The sequence below is a fragment of the Sapajus apella genome, unplaced genomic scaffold (genome assembly GCF_009761245.1).
Source record: "Sapajus apella isolate SASKATOON/1434 unplaced genomic scaffold, GSC_monkey_1.0 scaffold10, whole genome shotgun sequence".
NCBI classification, from domain to species: domain Eukaryota; kingdom Metazoa; phylum Chordata; class Mammalia; order Primates; family Cebidae; genus Sapajus; species Sapajus apella.
The window spans coordinates 37,432,404-37,452,172 of record NW_022436950.1 but is presented as its reverse complement, the minus strand read 5'-3'; the positions used below and the strand labels follow the sequence as shown (position 1 = coordinate 37,452,172).

General features: G+C 44.1%; 1 non-coding gene across 1 annotated transcript; it reads left to right on the top strand.

Moving 5' to 3' along the window:
* Nucleotides 1–14,777: 14,777 nt before the first annotated feature.
* On the top strand, nt 14,778–14,882 carry LOC116552111. The gene has a single exon (XR_004269228.1). It is a non-coding gene; the product is annotated as a U6 spliceosomal RNA (small nuclear RNA).
* Nucleotides 14,883–19,769: the final 4,887 nt, after the last annotated feature.

Here is a 19,769-nt window from a genome sequence, read left to right as displayed (position 1 = left end):
TCTTGTCTTACTATGACATAAGAAGAGCTATCAGTAATTTAGTGCTTCCTACATAACTGATACTGTTTGAAAGACTTTACACTCATCGTCTCTAGTCCTAGCCTCCTTCAGGCCTAGCAAAGTAACTCTAATTAGTTCCACTCTACAGATGAAGACACTAAGGCTCAGAAGCTTAGACTGGCGGAGTGCTTTGTCCCAGGCCACCCAGCTAGTGAAGTGGCAGAGCCAGGTTTTGACATCAAAGCCGGCCCATCTCACCCCCAGTCTGCCACAGAGCACGCAGAGCACACCCCTAGGAAGAGAGTTCGCATTCACAGATATCACCCTGACAGCACAAAAATTCTTGGTCCTCAAAGAAAGATAAGATTGTATTTGGTAAACTCTGCTTCCTAAATAGGAAAAGGAGCCTGAGACAGATTGATAAGATATTAAACAAGGCTGGAAATGAAAAAAACTTCTGGTGGCCCAGAATGGTTGAGTTGATCAAAGTATATACTACACACTGTAAATCAAAGTTAATTACATTTTCGCTCCACGTTGTACATGGTGAACTTCGTCATAATTTTTACTTGTGCCTCAGTATTCTCTTTCCAACTGGAAGCTCCTGGGGGAAAGGGGATGAGACGTTCTAAGTGTGCTCGTATGGCCCCTAGCACCACATCAACATGGGACAGCACATCATAAATACCACCTGATGATTCTTTCCTCGCATTCATAGCCCCAGACCCCATGTCAAGGCCTACAAAGCAATATCATTCACTGAAGTGCTACTTTCCCTGCGGGTTGGGTCCAGAAAATATGGTGCTCTGGAAAACGCTGTAAAGGCTCCCTTCTTTAATAAGGATCCTGGTGTCCCATGATGGATGCTATAAAACCCCAGACCGGCTGGTGTGCTCATAGCCATGTAGATCCATTAACAGCATCTGGTCCTGTGGTAACATACTTCATATTCACAGTGCAAAAGAGAAAGCATTTATTATAAATAATGCTAGGTGACCCTGGGGTAAACACAGCTGTGCCCTTGTGGTGTCTTGTCAGTGGTGCTCCCTCAGCAGATTAAAGAAATCCATCACTTATTCTGTGTATACACAGAAGGCTGGTTTGCTATCAACCTGCAGCTCACTGCATATAAGATTTCAGGCCCAGGAATGGTATGAAGCTGAGATGCTTCACTAAAATGCTTATTCTTACATGTTCTAATATTTGCAAAAGGGGATGAGAGTCAGTATCTATTTGTTCCTAAATGATTTACAGGACATTTTGGGCTCTGTACAACTTCTGGCTGCCCTTCAGATTTCTTATAGGCTCCTCTCTGCACCCCGAGCACCCTCTCCTGCAGCTGGGGCTGGGGGAATAAGCATGACTGTCATCCACTAGCTGTGGGACTTGAGGCTATTCCTTTAACTCTCTAAGTCTTAGTTTTCTCTCTTTTTTTTTGTTTTCTTTTGAGATGGAGTCTGGCCCTGTCACCCAGGCTGGAGTGCAGTGGTGCAGTCTTGGCTCACTGCAACCTCCACCTCCCAAGTTCAACAGAGTCTTCTGCCTCAGCTTCCCAAGTAGCTAGAATTACAGGCATGCACTAATACACCAGGCTATTTTTTGTATTTTTAGTCAAGACAGCATTTCACCATGTTGGCCAGGCTTGTCTTGGACACCTGACCTCAAGTGATCCACCTTCCTCAACCTCCCAAATTGCTGGGATTACAGGTGTAAGCCACCATGCCTAGCCATTTTTCTTATTCTTAAACATGGGAGAATGAGCTCTGCTTCCTGGAATTTGTGCTAAATTAGATGATCATCTCCAAATTAGTGGACAGAGTAGGAAGGAAGTAGTAGCACAGAGTAAGATCCTTTAAGCTGCTAAGAAAAAAATAGACTATATATACATATTATATTTATATAACATTATAATATAGACATATTAATAAGCACAATTTTTGTTAAATATGGACATGCAAAATTATGCAAAGATTATATATTATACAGTTGACCCTTGAATAACAGGTTTGAACTTGAAGGGTCTATTTACACATGGATTTTTTTTCAACCAGATGGAAAATACAGTATTCACGGGTCGCAAAACCTATCTATAGCAAGGTTTTCATATGCACAGGTTCTTCAGGACCAACTGGGGGCTTGAGTATGCATGGATTTGGATATACGAGGGGTGGGGTGGGGGTGCTGGAACCAATCCCCACGTATACCAAGGGTCGACTGTATATGCATATGTAGATGCATATATATATGTATATAAAAGGCTTGCATGATTTTAATTGTGTACAATTGCTATAGCAGTATACACATAATTTGTTAGTAAAAACTATACGTATGTTGGGATGAGCCACCAGGACCAGTGAACAACATAGCCCCAGACTAACACTGCAATCTGGAGTGGTGAACTGATGCCATGTGGTGATTTTCTCACAAGATTTCTATCACTTCTCCCACCACTTTCTCCTCATTGGCCAGAATTAGACCCAGAGAAACTGTTCCTTTCATTCTTTTCTCTGCCTTCTACAAACTGAAAACTCAATACTCTTCCTTAACAATGAAGAGGGTGATGCTGAGATGGGACTTCTACCTCAGGGATTAGGGAAGAGACTTCCCTAATTAGGTGGGTGGTGTACCCATAATCCACACAACAATTAAATTTTTGAAGAAAAACCTGTCACTGGAATGAAACAAAATTCTTGAAGGTTCTGTTTATAAACAAACTTAGTTGCCTCTCCTCCATTCCAAAAGAAAATATACATACATTTTTTCTTTAATAAGATATATATACATGTATGTATGCATATATACACATAAGATATATATATATTAAGATATAATAAAGATATATATAATAAGATATATCTATATAGTAAGATATATACTATATCTTACTAAGATAATGTTTTACTATCACAAATTCAGGGCCACTGAGTATTTGACTTATGTTTTAGGGGCCCACTATGTGTCAGACATGTTGCTAGGCCCTGGGAATTCATAAATAGCCATGACATCACCTCTGCCCTTGAGGTACTCACAGTGGAGTGAAGGAGATGGGCAAGCCAACAAATTCCTTAGTCCGTTTTCTGTTGCTTATAACAGAATACCTGAAACTGGGTAATTTATAAAGATAGGGAATATATTCTTACAGTTACGGAGGCTGAGAAGTCCAAGGTTGAGCAGCTGCATCTGGTGAGGACCTTCTTGCTAGTAAGGACTCTGCAGAGCATAGAAGTGGCACAGGTATTACACAGCAAGCAGGCTGAGTGTGCTAGCTCAGTTCTCTTCCTCGTTTTATAAAGCCACTGGTTCCCTCTCATGATAACCCATTAATCTATTAATCCATGAATGGATGAACCCATTCATGGATGAACCCCTTATGATCCAATTACCCCTTAAAGGCCCCACCCCTCAATACTGCCACGCTTCAGATTAAATTTCAACATGAGTTTTGGAGGGGACATTCAAACTACAACTACAAAGAATCGCAAAGAATATGTCAAGCAGTGAAATACATATAGAGTTATGAGCACAATTAACCTGCCTCAGAGACCAGGCAAGGCTTTCCAGAGGCACTCCCTCCCAAAAAAAAAAAAAATGAGTTGAATTTTGCCAGATAAGGAAACACAGGGTGGATGGGAGCAGGGCATTGCAGACAGGGGGATCCCCATCTGTGAAGGTTCAGAGATATGGAAGAGACAGGATGACAACAGGGCGCATGATTCCACAGGACAACAGAATAGATGGTGTTAGGGGAAGTGTCAGGATGTGACCTAATAAGTTAGGTAGGGAAGCTTGTAAAGAGTCACATATGTTCTGACTTTATCCTATACACAAAGGAGAGGGATAGAAGGCTTGTAAGGAAGAGACAGGCATGACCGTGTGCTAGGCTACCTCACTGTAGATTAAACAGATACTTTCCCTTTTCATCAGCAAGAAAACCATGTTGGATTTACCAAGGTAGTCTCCCTGCGTATGTAACCCAGGAGTCATCATGTCCTCCCTAAGAAACAAGGGATAAAAGGCAACATGGAAGCCTCCCTTTGAAAAGGCCCAAACGCCCTGGAACCACTGAAGATAGCTTGCATTGAACTGCTCGAAGCAGGGCAAGGGGCCTACAGAAAGGGGTGCAGAGAGGCAGAGGAAACCCTTTGTGTATTGAAGAGGTAGCCCTGCTGCTAAGGGGAAAAGATAGAGGATAGACCTCAGTGGTCAGAGACTAGTGAAAGAACAAATTCTGCCCTAGGAGACCTACAGGCAAGGAGGAATTGGCTGTGTGTGAGAACTGAAAGAAGAATTCTTGCAAAAGGCCTCATTCAGGTGGCTCACACCTGTAATCCCAGCACTTCGGGGGGCCGTGGCAGGTGGATCACGAGGTCAGGAATTCAAGACCAGCCTGGCCAAGATGGTGAAACTCCATCTCTACTAAAAATACAAAAATTAGCTGGGTGTGGTGGTGGACACCTATAATCCCAGCTACTTGGAAGGCTGAGGCAGGGGAATGCTTGAACTCATGAGGCAGAGGTTGCAGTGAGCCAGGATCGTGCCACTGCACTCCAGCCTGGGCGACAGAGCAAGACTCCATCTCAGGGGGAATAAAAAAGCCTCATTCAGGTGTCTGTGGAAGTCACCAGAACAGAAAACCCTTTCAGATGAGCTTTCAAGGCCAGCAGCTACTCAGTTTCAGGAGCTCCTTCTCATCATCCAGGCCAAGAAACAGAATTGACCTGGGCTGAGCTTCTCCTTTGAGATTATTGCAAGCCACTTCTTATGACATGTAACAGGGAGAATGCAGACATTAGTGGCTACAGGATGTGGTATGCGTAGGGGTAAAGATATTGGGGGTCACATCTGTCAGACCTTAAACAATCAGATCAGTGTTTAGTCCTGTTAATTACCAAATCATAGAACACTTTGTGAGATGCTATTCTATTATCACTACTGGGGCACACACACAGATACACACACATATAGACACAAAACTATCTTTAACTTGCCACATTAAGATTTCCCAAAAACTGGAGTCTATTCATTTTATTTTAAAAAATTTAAAAACATAACAGCTTTTCAAAAACAGCCTTCTTAAGATATAATTCACATACCACACAAGTCACTCACTTAAAGTGTACAATTCAATGGCTTTTAGCATACAGATTGAGTTATGCAACCAGCACCACAATCACCCATTTTAGAACATTTTCCTTCTCTCAGTTTTTTTTAGAGAGAGAGTCTCCCTATTTTTTTTTTCACTCTTGTTGCCCAGGCTGGAGTGCAGTGGCAAAATCTCAGCTCACTGCAACCTCCAAGTTGGAGGTGGGTTCATGTGACTCCTCTGCCTCAGCCTTTCAAGTAGCTAGGATTACAGACCTGCGCCACCATGCTCAGCTGATTTTTGTATTTTAGTAGAGACGAGGTTTCCCCATGTTGGCCAGGCTGGTCTCCAACTCCTGACCTCAGGTGATCCACCCACCTCAGCCCCCCAGAGTGCTGGGATTACAGGCATAAGCCGCCGCACCCAGCCTCAGGTTCTCCCTTTCTTGTCCAGCTCGTTTTGAACTCCCCGGCTCAAGCGATCTTCCTGCTTCAGCCTCCTGAGTAGCTGGGACTATAGGCACATACCACTACATCCAATCTCAGAATACAGCCATCATTCCAAAAGGAAACATCATAGCCCTTAACCATAGCCCTTCGAATCTCTATCCTATTCATTTATAGGCCACCATGAATCTACTTTTTGTCTTTATAGATTTGCCTATTCTAGACATTTCGTGTAAATGAAATCCTATAATTTGTCGTCGTTTGTGTCTGGCCTCTATCATTTAGCAGAATGTTTTCAAGGGTCATCCATGTCGTAGCATCTTTCAGCAAGTACTTCATTCCTTTTTATGGCTGAATAACATTCCATTGTAGGATATGTCATTTTTATTTATCCATTCATCAGCTGATGGACATGTGGGTTGTTCTACTTTTGCCCACTATGAACATTCATGTACAGGTTTTCGTGTGGATACAGGATTTATTTCTCCTGGGTATATACCTAGAGTGGAACTGCTGGATCATATGTATACACATGGTTAACGTTTTAAGGAACTGCTAGATGGTTTTCCAAAACAGTGGTGCCATTTTACATTCCCACCAGCAGGGTATGAGAAGAACCTCTTATTTTAGTGTCAAACTCACATTAATTCCTAGGGGAATTCCCCTTTGGATAGAAGGGCTGGCTCTCGCCCCTTACTCCTGAGGGAAGAAGTGGGATGTGGTCACAGTGCTGGCTTTTGCTTTTGGCCCTGCTTGGAACTTGTTTCAGAGTATCTAGGCCATCCCCTTTGTTCCAGGCAGCCTCGACATCTGGGACACTGGAATGCAAGGTTTATTTTCCTGTTTCTTACAAGTATTTTAAGGAGAGAAATACTCTGAGATCCTTGGAGCAGAAGAGCCCAGTTTTATGAAGTCTGTTGGTGGTAGTTGCCACAACAAAATGAATAGCTGTAATACTTAACATTGTTGAACGTTAGCCCTAGAAGGGATAGTGAAGAGACCGTCTAGTCCAGGCATGGTAAATTAGCAGCAGCTTGCAAAGACATCTGATCAGTTGTAGGTGCTTGAGAGTTTGGAGCTCTGTACAAGCTCAGCAAAGGACAATGATTGGTCAGCAATGCCTGCCGCGGTAGCAAGAGGTCATCAGTGGTAGCCCATATGCTACCTATTTGCTCTCTCTGATTGAAGCCACCTGTACTACCCCTGGGGAAACAGGTAAGGAAGTATCCACAGTCGTACAGCTGGCTAATGACAGAGTAAAGTTAGCATAAGAATCAGTGCAATGTTTTTTTCCTCTGCACCATACAGCCCTTAGCTCTGAAAAGTGCCTCTTAAAGGGAGCTGTTTGGGGACAGGAATAGGGCAACCAAGTCAGAAGGTCCATTTCTATCATTCTGTGTTCAGACTGTTCTCATCAGTTCCTATGGGACTTTGTCCATCAGGGTAGCTAGTTAATGATTACAAAAGTTTGGTAAATGCTAACTAATAAAGAGGGGCCATTCCCACCTGCCAAACCCCTGTATCTCCAGCATTCATGTGAAATGCCCTTTGAAGTCCACAAACTTGATGGATTTGTACACAGGGAGGCCTGAGGGGGATGGGTTTGGACCAAGGAAAAGAAGTTAAGCTCCTTCTGATCTGAAAGGGAATGATCCTGCGTGTGCATTCTCCACTTGAACAAAGAGAAAAGGAGTTCCATATTCTGCCCTTAGATCAGTCAAACCCCATTTTTCCAGAAGTAGTAAGGACCAAGGTCATTCTGGGGAAAGGGAAATGATTTTTCTACAGGGGAGAAATGAATATTGACTATGAAAAGTAGACATTTTTTGATGGTTACCCCACATTATGAATATATTTAATACCACTGAACCGTCCACTTGAAAGTAGTGAAATGGTAAATTTTATTTAGGTGCATTTTATCACAATAAAGAATTTGAGGGAAAATAACAATTTTCAAAATCCTCAAGTCTATTTGAATTTCATTAAGATGTAAAATATGCCTGAGTTTCTCCTTTTCCACATTATTAATGAATGAAACTATATACCAACAAAAAGTTTACAACTCGGAGACCTCATGTAACAAAGTCCTTTGATCTCTTTTTAAATGTTATTGTATAAAAATTGTATTATGTTGTTGTTGTGGTTGTTTTGTCGCCCAGGCTGGAGAGCAGTGGCGCAATCTTGGCTCACTGCAGCTTCTGCCTCTGGGCTCAAACGATTCTGCTGCCTCAGCCTCCCCAGCAGCTGGGATTACAGGTGCCCACCCCTAAGCCCAGCTAATTTTTGTATTTTTAGTAGAGACAGCGTTTCACTATGTTGGACAGGCTGGTCTCAAACTCCTGGCCTCAAGTGATCCACCCTCCTCGGCCTTCCAAAGTGCTGGGATTACAGGCATGAGCCACTGTGCCTGGCCAAAATTTTGTTTAAATATAAAAAATGAGGCCACGCGTGGTGGCTCATTCCTGTAATCTTAGCACTTTGGGAGGCCAAGGCAGGCGGATCACCTGAGGTCAGGAGTTCGAGACTGGCCTGACCAACGTGGTGAAACCCTGTCTCTACCATAAATACAAAAATTAGCCAGGTGTGGTGGCAGGTGCCTGCAATCCCAACTACTCAGGAGGCTGAGGCAGGAGGATCGCTTGAACCAGGGTTGGAGGTTGCAGTGAGCCGAGATTGTGCCACTTCACTGCAGCCTGGGCAAAAAATCAAAACTCCATCTCAAAAATAAATAAATAAAAATAAAAAATGATCTCCCTTTTCCTTCTGTCCCTCTATCTTCTTTTTCTTTTTTCCTTCCCATTATCGCTTGAGCACCTACTATATTCCCTGCATTATGCTACAATTCCCATCAGCAAGCCACGGTCCCTGGCCCTGAGGACTCACAGTCCAGTAGGGCCTGTGCCTGTTCCCTAGGCACAGGGGACAGCCTCAAACTGTACCACAGCCGAGAGTAGGAGGCAGAACCCAACTGCCTCTGGAGAAAGGAAAGTCAGGGATGGCTCTATAAAGACAAGTCACTGGGCAGAGAATTAGGAGAAAAGCATTCCAGGGTCAGCATGCACAGAGGCATGGAAGGTTCCAGAACTGCAAAAAGTGGAAGATCTAAAGTATTAGGTGGATGTGGAGGAGGGACATTGGAGAAATGTAAGGATCTCTCTTCCCAGACCCCTGAAGGGAGACTGGCACCAGATATCTCCTGTGAAGAAGGCTCCTGGTTTTTTCAAAACATGTGCGTGTGTGTGCACACTTGTATGCATGCCTGAAACACAGCTACAGGAGTTGGTGATGAATAAATTTGTTAAAAATTGGAATTCATGTCTAACTGTTTCTTTAGATCTCCTGTTGCATAAGATATCATTTATTTCATTTGACAAGCTCATGACATCAGCCTCAAAGGTGAGGACTGCCTCTGTCAGCCAGGGATTTGTTTAAACCTTTTGTGAATGTTATCATTATATTTTTCAGACTGCACCATCTCTCGGATGGCAATGCGATGTATAAATTTCCCCTCAACTACACCTCATCACTCTCCCCTCTGTCTGCCCTAAACCCACTCCCTCTCAGGTCAGTGAGTGTCCTCTGGCTCTGGTGGGCAGGACTGGGGAACCCACCAATGAAACAAGTCCCCAGCCTGAGCAGGCTGGAGGAAGGGCATGTATTTGAGTCACTGAATGTTATGAGTGTTCAGCATGGGTTTCTGATATTGTCCACCTCTCTCCTTTCCGTGCGTGTTTTGTGTTTTGTTTTGAGATATAATTCACATACCATAAAATGTACCATGTAAAAGTATATAATTCAGTGGCTTTTAGTATATTCACAGAGTTGTACACCCATCTTGAAAACAATCATCATTTCTTTTTCGATTTTAGAAAAAGAAATTTTCATCACCTAAAAAAGAACCACGTATCCATCAGCAGTGACTCCTTAGTCTCCCCAGGTCCCTGACCCCTGACTCTCAGCAACTACTAATCTACTTTTTGTCCCGATAGTTTTGCCTGTTCTGGATATTTCTTATAAATGGAATCATATGATTATATTGTATGGGTTTCTGTGGTTGGCTTCTTTCACTTAACATCATTTTCAAAGTTCACCTATGTTGCAGCATGGATTTGTATTTCATTCCTTTTCATGGCTGAATAATATTCTACCATGTGGCTATACCACATTTTATTTTTCTATTTATCCTTTGATAGATATTTGTGTTGTTTTCCCTTTCTGGCTATTATGAGTAATGCTGCTATGATTGTGTACAAGTTTTTCTGGGACCTTGTGTTTTCATTTATCTTGGTTACAGATGGAGGAGTGGAATTGCTGGCTCATATGGTAACTCTACGTTTGACATTTTGAAGAACAGCCAAACATTTTTTTTACACTTTTAAAATCTGAATTAAAAGGTAATTTTAAAACTTCAAAATATATGGCTTCCTTCTAACAGTTGTAAACCAAAAATAAAATTTGAAGGCCCCCCCCACCCCCACAACCACTGGAATGAAGTTCCTCCTCAGCTAGGGCACTCTAAAATCTAACCAGAAGGACTGATTCAGGCCATGACCGGAAGTAGGGGTTGGACATGCCTCATGCTTCTGCAGCATTCACATCAATACAGATCTTAAATTTGATAAGAATATTTACTTTTCTCTCTAAAGCCTGCTACTTGGAGGCTTCATCTGCATAAAACCTAGGACTCCATAACCCCTTATCATAATCCAGATATTCTTTTCCACTGATAATAACTCTTTCAACCAACTGCCAATCAGAATATGTTCAAATCTACTTTGACCTGGAAGCCCCCACCTTACATGTATTGAGTAATGTATTCTATCTTCCTACAATGTATTAAAACAAACTACCCTGGCTATTTTGGGCACATGTTGTCAGGACCTCCTGAGGCTGTGTCATGGTGTGTCCTTAACCTTGGCAAAATAAATTTTCTAAATGGATTGAGACCTCTCTGATCCTTTTTGGTTTACACAGTTGTACACAGCAGTCTGTGCTCCTCCGTGATTATGTGTTTATTATATGAAGAGGGCATCATAGTTTTATCCCTGCAGCTTGGAGCTGGAGCATCCTGGGGCTCCAGCTGGCCTAAGCCTGCAGGGGCCGCCATCCAGCCTTCCAGGAGAATCCCAGGTTAGCATCTCAGACTCATGGAGGAAGTTTTCTTCCTGTCTGGCCTAAAATGTTGGCTTTGCCCAATGTTCACATCCCATAGGTCCTGCCCACTCCCTTCCCCTTATGCACTGACCAATGTCTACAGGATGGTGAAAGGCAAAGGCCTAGATAGTTCCTGGGGGTGCTGAGTTCCCACAGTAATACAGAGAAGAAAAGACCAAGTCAGATGTCCACCATGACCAGAAGACCTAGGCAATACTTTCGTGATGGATCGGGTCTCAGTAGCCCAGACTGGGGAAGGCAGAGGGATGAGGAAGGGTGTCTTTGAGCCAGGCAGTAGGGCTGTGGAGGGGGAGAGCCTGGCCTGCCCAGCCGATTGCCCACCTACTGTGTACCAGCTGCTCTGTGTTCAGCTCTTTATTCACCCCCATCTTTACAGAGCAGGAAGCTGAGAGTTCAGAAACCCTTGCTGAGTGTCCCACAGCAGCAGAAGGCAAACCTGAGCTGCAGACTGCGTAGGCCGAGTCCCCCCAGCTGGCCTCAGACCCTGGTCAGCATCCCTGCAATCTGGAGTCTATACACTGGCACAGGATCAGGGGACTGACTCTGTTTGTGTTTGCCCGGGCATCCATTCCATATCATTCAGTAGCCTTCAAATAGCAGCACCTGGCCCTGTGCAGCAGAGCGCCTGTCTGCTATTTTGGAGGCAATCATATATTTTTAATAACCAGCAAAATCTCCCTGTGAGAAAGGAAGGAGAGTTGAAATTACAGCCAAGCAATTTACATTGCGAATCAAGTTATCCTCCCTCCTGCCCTCCAAGAATATGCAGAAATAAATGCCTCCTAATGAACCCTGGGGGGCTGAGGCTTTGATATGAATTCTGCTGTAGGCAGAAAGAGTTCTAGCCAGACTGAGACCCAGCGTGAAGTTGGAGCAGGAGGGCCAGGGCTGTTCCCTTCAGCACAAGGGAGAAAGGAAATTGGATTATCTTGCTAGCAGTTGGGGTTTTTCTATCACTTAGAACCATAGATAAGAGCTCCCCTCCTTCAGATGGGAGGAATTAGATTTAGCCCTATTTAACCAGCAGGCTCCCACCCGACTCCATTGTCTCCTCCCTGGCCTTGTTCATAACCCCTCCAGCCCCATCCAGACTCCCAGGGTCTACCAGGAGCTCAAAAGCCTTTGTCTTTTCCAGGACTTAAGAAGACCTATGAAAGATGGATGGATGGATGGATGGATGGATGGATGGATGGATAGGCAGACAGACAAACAGATAACGTTTCTATCTGAAGTCAGGTAACCTTTCCTTCTGGATGCCACTGGGAAAATACCAGCTCCTCTGTCCTCCCCCATGGCCTCCATGATCTGTGTTTACTCAGTATAGGAAGGTGTGTGTGTTGCAAGCATGCATTTGTAGGAATGAGCCATATGGGGGCTGTCCTGTCAGCCAAGTGGCTGGGTAGAGTGCGTGGTATGGATCTGAGGGCATCTGCATGTGATATCTGTGTGGGCCTGAAAGCATGTGGTAATAATGGTTCATGGAGACTTGCGAAAGAGAGGGTAGAAAGGCTGTTCACTGCCCGCCTCAGGCAATGCATAGAGATGGGCACCAGTCCAGCGTGGACAAAGGGAATCTGCAGGAGATCCCCAGCTCTCTGTTGCTCTCACCTTTCCTCAGAACTACAGACACATCCTACTAATCAAGATTTCTCCTTCCCTGCTGGTCCTGCTTGAGAGGGGCCTGGAAGCTCCTGGCGTGAAATGAGACCTTGTATGCAGAGACAGGGTCTCTCAGTGATTGAGCAAGTGGGTGTGTCCATCAGACAATTCCATTTCAAAGCCCAGATCCACCGATTGGGATAAGTAAAACAGGTTCCTCTATCCCTCCATTTCCTCATTTATACAATACGGAGAGTAAAAAAAAAATAATAATCCTATTATCTTGTGGCAAATGCTTATTAACAAATGTGAGTCATTATTGGAGTGAGTAGATTAGCAACTGCTCAGCACTTAGGATCCCATTATTGCAACTGGCATTGAAGCAAGATGATTTAGCCTTCCAAAGGCGTTCTGAGGGACATCTGAGGGTTAGGGCCATCCCCAAGGGAAACACTGAATCCATAGTACAAGGAAGGGCTCTGCTGATAAGGGTGCTTTCAGTATTTCTTTGTCAGTGATGGCACAGTGCACAGAATTTTGAGGAACTTGTCTACATCAAGTTACCCCTGGGAAATAAAAGAGAGAAAGAGGAAACTATTATGGATTACAAAAAGAAACACATAAGAGTCATATTAGTCAAATGCAGTTGGGAACACTGACTGGATTGATTTAAATTAATCAAATATAAAAAGATATTTATGGGACAATTAAGAATATTGAGTAGGTATTAGATAATGTTGGAGAATTATTGTTGGCCAGGCATGGTGACTCACGCCTGTAATCCCAGCACTTTGGGAGGCCAACATGGGTGGATCACTTGAGGTCAGGAGTTTAAGACCAGCCTGGCCAACATGGTGAAGCTCCATCTCTATAAAAAAAATAAATTAAAAAATAAGTAAAAAATAAAAAAGGAAAGAATTATTGCTAATACTTTTAGATGTGACAATGTTGTTGTGGTTATGTTAAAAGACCAGCTAGTCTTTCTCTCCTAGAAAATACATTAAAATAGTCATGGGTAAAAGAGTATATTTTGGGCTTAATTTAAAATAATCTAGCTAGTGAAGTGGTTTGGAAGCAGAGAGAAGCAGATGAAACAAGACTGGCAAAGTGATGGTTCAAGAGGTTTCATTGTATAGCTTTCTCTAATTTTGTGTTTGGCCATTTCTGTAATTAAAATATTGAAAAGAAAAAAAAGAAACCCTCTCTGGAGCCGCCCCTTAGAGAGGGGCTTCTGCCCTCTTACAGTCTCACCAGAGCACATGATTCACTCAGGACCTGGGACCCACAGGGAGAGCCAAGGCTCAGCAGTGCTTTCTAAGCCCTATAAATCAACAAGCACAGCTGAAGCCATTTAGTAGGAAGCTTGTTAATAAGAAAAAGATGGTTTAAATGGGTCATTTTATTGGCGAGAAGGAGCAGGAGATGATAGAGAACAGGGCCCCCCTGGCGAGAAGGAGGTTTGTAAGTAGTGCCAAGCTCTCCCTCACAGGCAAGAGTTGGATTGCATTAACTCTATCATGCCTCAAACCTTTTCCAGGAGGATGGGGAACCCAAGGTGGGAGCAACAGGAGTGAGGATGGGCCAAGAGAATGTGCAGAGGAGAACACCCCTTGGGTTATCCACCTACCAGAGACGCATGGGTCCTTCAAGGGGCAGCTGGGAATTTTCAGATTCTAGGGAGACCACATCTGGAATGGAGCATGGACTCTCATGTGTGACCCAGGGCAGAGAACTGAAGGGAGAAACAGTCAGCTTGGAGTTTTCAAGAAGAGTAATGAGCCAAAGAGATGAGAAAGACCTCTAGAAAGGTGGGACTTCCAAGGAAAAGAACCCAAGAGGGAGCCTGAGGGATCAATAATGTAGTGAAACCAGATAAGGACAACTGTGGTTGAAATGCACGGGAAAGTGTTGATGATAGTTGTCTTGGGGGATCATGAGACTTAGCTTCCTTAGCCCAAGGACTAAGAAGGTCCAAGCACCTGGGTTAAGGGCTTGGGTAATGACAGAAAGGCAAGAAGGCTGAACTAATCGGATTTGCCACCACCAGGAAGAAGATCACTGAACTTATAGTCAAAAGACCCAAGTTCCAGTAGACTTTGCCATTTCCTAATGAGAAAACTGAGCAATCAATTTTCTCTTTTATCCTAGGTTTCCCATTGACTTGCAGGATGAATGAGACCTATTTCACAGGCTTGCTATCAGAGCCATATTTGTGCAATAAAAAGTGCCTAGGATTTGGAGTCAAGGCGCCATGGAGCCTTAAGCACGAGCCTAACCATGAGTCCTGTGATTTCAAGCCATCAGTCAATGCCTCTGAGCCTCTATTCCTCATCTGAAAAACAGGAGAGGAATTCCAGCCTATCACGAAGTAAAGAGAAAATGTAAGTAATCTGCTTAGCACAGTACTTGGCACATGGTAAATACCCAATAACTGTAGGAATTTGTGATGTAAAATATAAGAACATAAACAATGAGTGCTTCCTTCAGCAGCACATATACTAAAAAATTGAACGGTACAGAGATTAGCATGGCCCCTGCATGAGGATGACATACAAATTCATGAAGCGTTTCTTTCTTTCTTTTTTTTTTTTTTTTAAGAAAAAACATTAAATGAGGTTAAATGTGGGAAGTCACTAAGAATGGCACAGAGAAAGCACCCTGGGTGAGAGAAAGCAGCTCAGATCATCTCAGGCTTCTGGTTAAAACGGTGCCTTCCTCAACTCAGCATTTACCATTTGTACTTTTTCTCTTTTCACTTTGGGGACACGACTGCCTCGTTTTAACACAGGCACTCCTCTGCTTTGACCTGCAATAGACATGGTAGTGTCTATTACATCAATAAGGACTGTTGGTTGACTAAGATCTTTCTCCACAGGGGCAAATGTACAGCAACTATGTCCTGGGCATGATCCAAGACTTAGGAGAAGAGAAAGGGGGCTTAGAAGTTGGGAAAATAAAGGCAGACTATGGTTGAGTGTTACTCTGTAACCTACACTAGCCTGCAGTGGCACGATCTTGGCTCACTGCAACCTCCACCTCCTGGACTCAAGCAATTTTCCAGCCTCAGCCTCCCAAGTAGCTGGGACTACAGGTGTGCACCACCATGCCTGTCTAATTTTTTGTATTTTTGTAGAGACAAGGCTGGTCTCGAACTTCTGGGCTCAAGTGATCTGCCCGTCTCAGTCTCCCAAAGTGCTGGGATTACACGTGTGAGCCACCATGCCCAGCCTGGTTGTTTTTGTTTCTGTTTTTATCTTGTATTTAACTGGGTAGCTTCAGAAAAGTTTTTTAACATGAACAGTGATTTGTAGGCCAAGAATCTTAGCATTGTAGCAAAAAAAAAAAGAGAGAGAGAGAGAGCTTTTTGCATTGTTAATACTCATGGGTATATATGGATCTTTAAACATGGGCATGCACACTGCCTTCCTTCCCAGAGTTTGTACCTTGTGGTTGCTGAAGAGACAATTATGACATTACCTTTGCTAAATTAAACAACGTCCACTTCACCCACATTTGTTCTCAGTTCCTGCCACACGGGAACAGCCCTCCCTCCCCTGGCCCAGCCTGTGCCCTGGCTGGTCCCCAACCCTCCCACGGAGCAGGAGGTGACCCCAGCTGGGTCTTGGGATGTTTTCCTTTCCGTCTGCCCCGTTGGTCCCCGTATGGTAGACGCCCGGGGTGTGAAACTGGACACCTACAAAGTTGGCCTTCTGGTCTAGGAGGCCTCAAGAGGAAACCAGTGGTCCCTCCATTTCCTGTGGATGAAGGATTATGTGATTGAAACAAATCACCCCTCATTCTTCTTTCCAAGTCACACACGCCCAGTGGCTGAAAGTTAAATGAGCATGAGACATCAAATCAAGTCTGGGCTGAGACTCCAGAGTTTAAAAGGCAGTGCGGACTTCCAGGATGCTTGTTTGTCTCCTTCCAGCCACATCCCCTTCTCCAGTGAAAGGAGGGGGCCAGTACCATCCCCTTGTGTAGAAAGAGGGAATCCTACCACCCCCACTTGCTCTCGTTCCTGTTACTTTTCTTCTACTGTCTTCTCTCTTGCAGGCTGATGAAAAGCTCTTTGAGTTTCAAAGGGCTTGTGTCATACAAGCTCACCCATGCCGGCTGGTGCCGGGAAGGGAATATACATCGAATGAACATGGCACTGTCTACGACCACATCACCCTGAATGCACCCAATCTCGTCTGAATTAACATGTTACCACAGGCCAGGGTGCCTGGAAGGGCCTGGAGGGAGGGTTTTTTTACATGGAAATGAACTGCCACTTGGCTCCTTCTGTAACTAATCACCACTGTTGTTGAAATATTACTATTTCTGTTACAACCACTAATGCCTTAAATGAGGAACAGGCACTTTGGGGTAACATCAAATACGGGATGGTCACTTCTCATTTGGGATCTCCCAAGCCTCCCAGTGAAGAGCCAGGGAACCCGTTTGATTGCTGTCTGTTAACTGAGTTGGAGCAGCACCAGGAACCACTTGACTCCTGTTTAAACCAGGGCTTCCCTGATGATGGTTGTGGAGTATGGAACCTGGAAGGAGACCTATAGGGAAGTGAATGCAAAGGACCTGAGTCCCAGAGTCACCCAGCCTGAGTCATAGCTTCAGCCCTCCCTAGCTGTGTGACCTTGGACCGTTACTTGCCCTCTCTGAGCACCTTTTCTCAAAGAAACGAATATACTAATAACATCACTAGTACTGTTGGGGTTGTCGTGAAAGCTCAAGGTAACGGAGACAGGCATTAGCACAGAGCCAGCAGAGGCTCCAGCATGCAAGCGGTTATTACAGTTTTGTTGATCTTGGTGTCTGACACCCTTCATAGACCACCTCCCTCCACACACGCCATGCACAGACATAGCCATGTCCTCAGCAAAATAACTAGTTTATGATTTACACTTCTTTCCACTGGCTCTGGGTCCTAGGAAACCCATAGCCGTGACAATGACCAACACTGTGCATTTCCCTTCCTTGTTTATAAGCGCATTGAACATCCACACGCTGCTATTTCATCCAGAACCACCTCGTGGGGTATATTGTGCATCCTTAAATTCTTTTTTTCAGAAGAGAAAGTGAAGGGGTTAACCAAGGTATCTGGAGTCACATAATTCACAAATGGCAAATCTGGGGCCAAAGTTGAATGTCCTTTCTTCCACTCCGAACTGCCTGTTGGTCCGGCATTTTTTAAAAACAACATGTACCATCCCCCAAGGGCCTGGCTATTTGCTAGGAAGTTAACTCACTTATGGGTGGCAATGTAGAGACAGCCGTCAAAGGATTACCCATTGCAGGTAAAATATTTGTATTTTGATGGCAGTCTTCTATTTGCTAGGCTTTGATCCAAAGGATTCACTGTAATGGGTATTTTCGGGTCTTGTGGAGTAAATTACATTAACCCAGTAGGTGATTGTCTTTTTCCTTCTATGCGTAAGATTTGTCACACACACTGAGTCTATGGATACAGGAAATAAAGGGGAGACATCACAAAATTGTAAAGTGGTCAGCAACCTTTAACTCAGTAGGGTGTAGCCCAACGACCAGACCATTGCCTCCTAGACTTAACCACTTTGTCTCACCCAGCCGGACTCAGCCACCGGGCTCTGGGCCAAGGGCGAATCAGTTTAACCTGCTGGGCTGAGCTGAGGGAAGAGTGAGCTTTTCAATGACATTCACATCTCTTTTGATCTTAAGAACATCCTATGAGGTTGTGTGCAGCAGGTACCATCTTCCCTTACATCAAGGAGGAGGTTAAGAAGGCTTAACCAAGATGCCCAAGATCCCAGGCCAGCATGCAGTGGTGTCCAGAACAATCTCATTCTTTCCGAGTGGTGCCTCTTCTACTCCTTCCTGCAGTCCCTGCACTTCCTGGGTAGTAAACGAGGAAACCACAAATTTTTCCTCCCAGAAGTCTAGCCAAGCCTTGTCTCTACAGAGGGAATCCGGGAGACTGGTGGAACCCACAGAGACCGCCTTGTTCACAACCACATTGCATTTAGGTGCAGCCTCTGGAACTCCACTATGACGTAGATTTGGAGAGGGCCCAGAGACAAACCTCTCCCAAAATGGAGCTATGTAGGAAGAACAGGGGGTCAGGGGTTGACCTATTATATTCCTTAAGAGGGTGAAGGATTCACTGTGGTTGTTTTTCCCTAGAACAAGGCAACAGCTTATGGGTTTAAACCATAGCAAGAAGATTCAGGATAGACATTAGAAGGAGCTTTCTGGTCATAAAGGCCACAAAAAGCTAAAGCAGATTTACAGGAGAGGAGAGGAAGCTACTTCTTTGGAGATGTATAGGAAAAAGGTTAGCTGTTGAGTAGGACAGCAAAATTCATCTTGGAGAAGAGGATATTGAAGTCTAGGATTACTAGATTTCTCTTTGAGTCTTGCAGCTAAAAACTGCCAGATGATACCATATAAATAGAAAGTGTAACTACACTTATTTTTAATTGAATAATCACTGTTTCCAATTTAGGATTATTTCAACAATGCCTCTTTTTATATTTCTATTTTGACTCTCTAGGGGAAACTTGAAGTTTCCTGGTAATTTATAATTTTAACCACAGTTTTCCTGAGGCAGTAAGTTTATATGGGAAAATAGTTCACTCTGAATCTTCAAAATTTTTTCTATGGTATAATTTGCCATCACTCTAAACACACGTGTCATTATCTCATAAGCTCATAATTGCTGACTCCTCTAACCCTGACATCTCCAGAACAGGTAGTTCTCCAAAAGAACACATCGTTGCAATGCCAATACAAAATGCAGGCACCCCTGTATGCCAGGGGGAGAAGTCAACATTGTTTAAAAAAGGAACTGCCTCCCAGAGATAGAGAAATCAAGGCTGCTCTACAACTCCGGACCCTGATGCTTTCTCCCTGGATTGGAAGTCCCTGTCCATAGATGCAGATGAGGGTGCCGACTTGTTCCAGGAGGGCACATGTGCCACAGCCATTCTGGCAGGTGAGGGGTTGACACAGATCCAGACACACTCCTGCCCTCTCTCCCTTGTATTTATGAGATGCCTCCCAGAGGAGTGAGCGGCGTCTGGGAGGCCAAATCATCAGCTGGCAGGGCTAAACCTGTGGCTAATTCATCCTGACCTAGTCAGACAGCACAAAACTGACTGAATCATCCATCGTGACTACATTACAGAATAGAGCAGCACTTTCCAACATTTTTCACACCATGGCACACAGAGAAAATAATAAGACAATGTAAGACACGGCAGGACAAACAAATGAAGTTGTTTGCAACTAAGTGGTTCCAGCCATTCCTGGCCTTGCCTGGACAGCCAGTGGCTGAAGGGCTAATATTTTGTGCCATTTATTGGGACGTCTAGTGTAGAGCAAAATGGTTAGGGCAGAGTAGTGCCAGGCAGGAGAGGGCTCTGAAGGTAGACGGCTTGGATTTGAGTCCTGGCTCTGTCACTTATGACCTTGGATGAGATACTTAA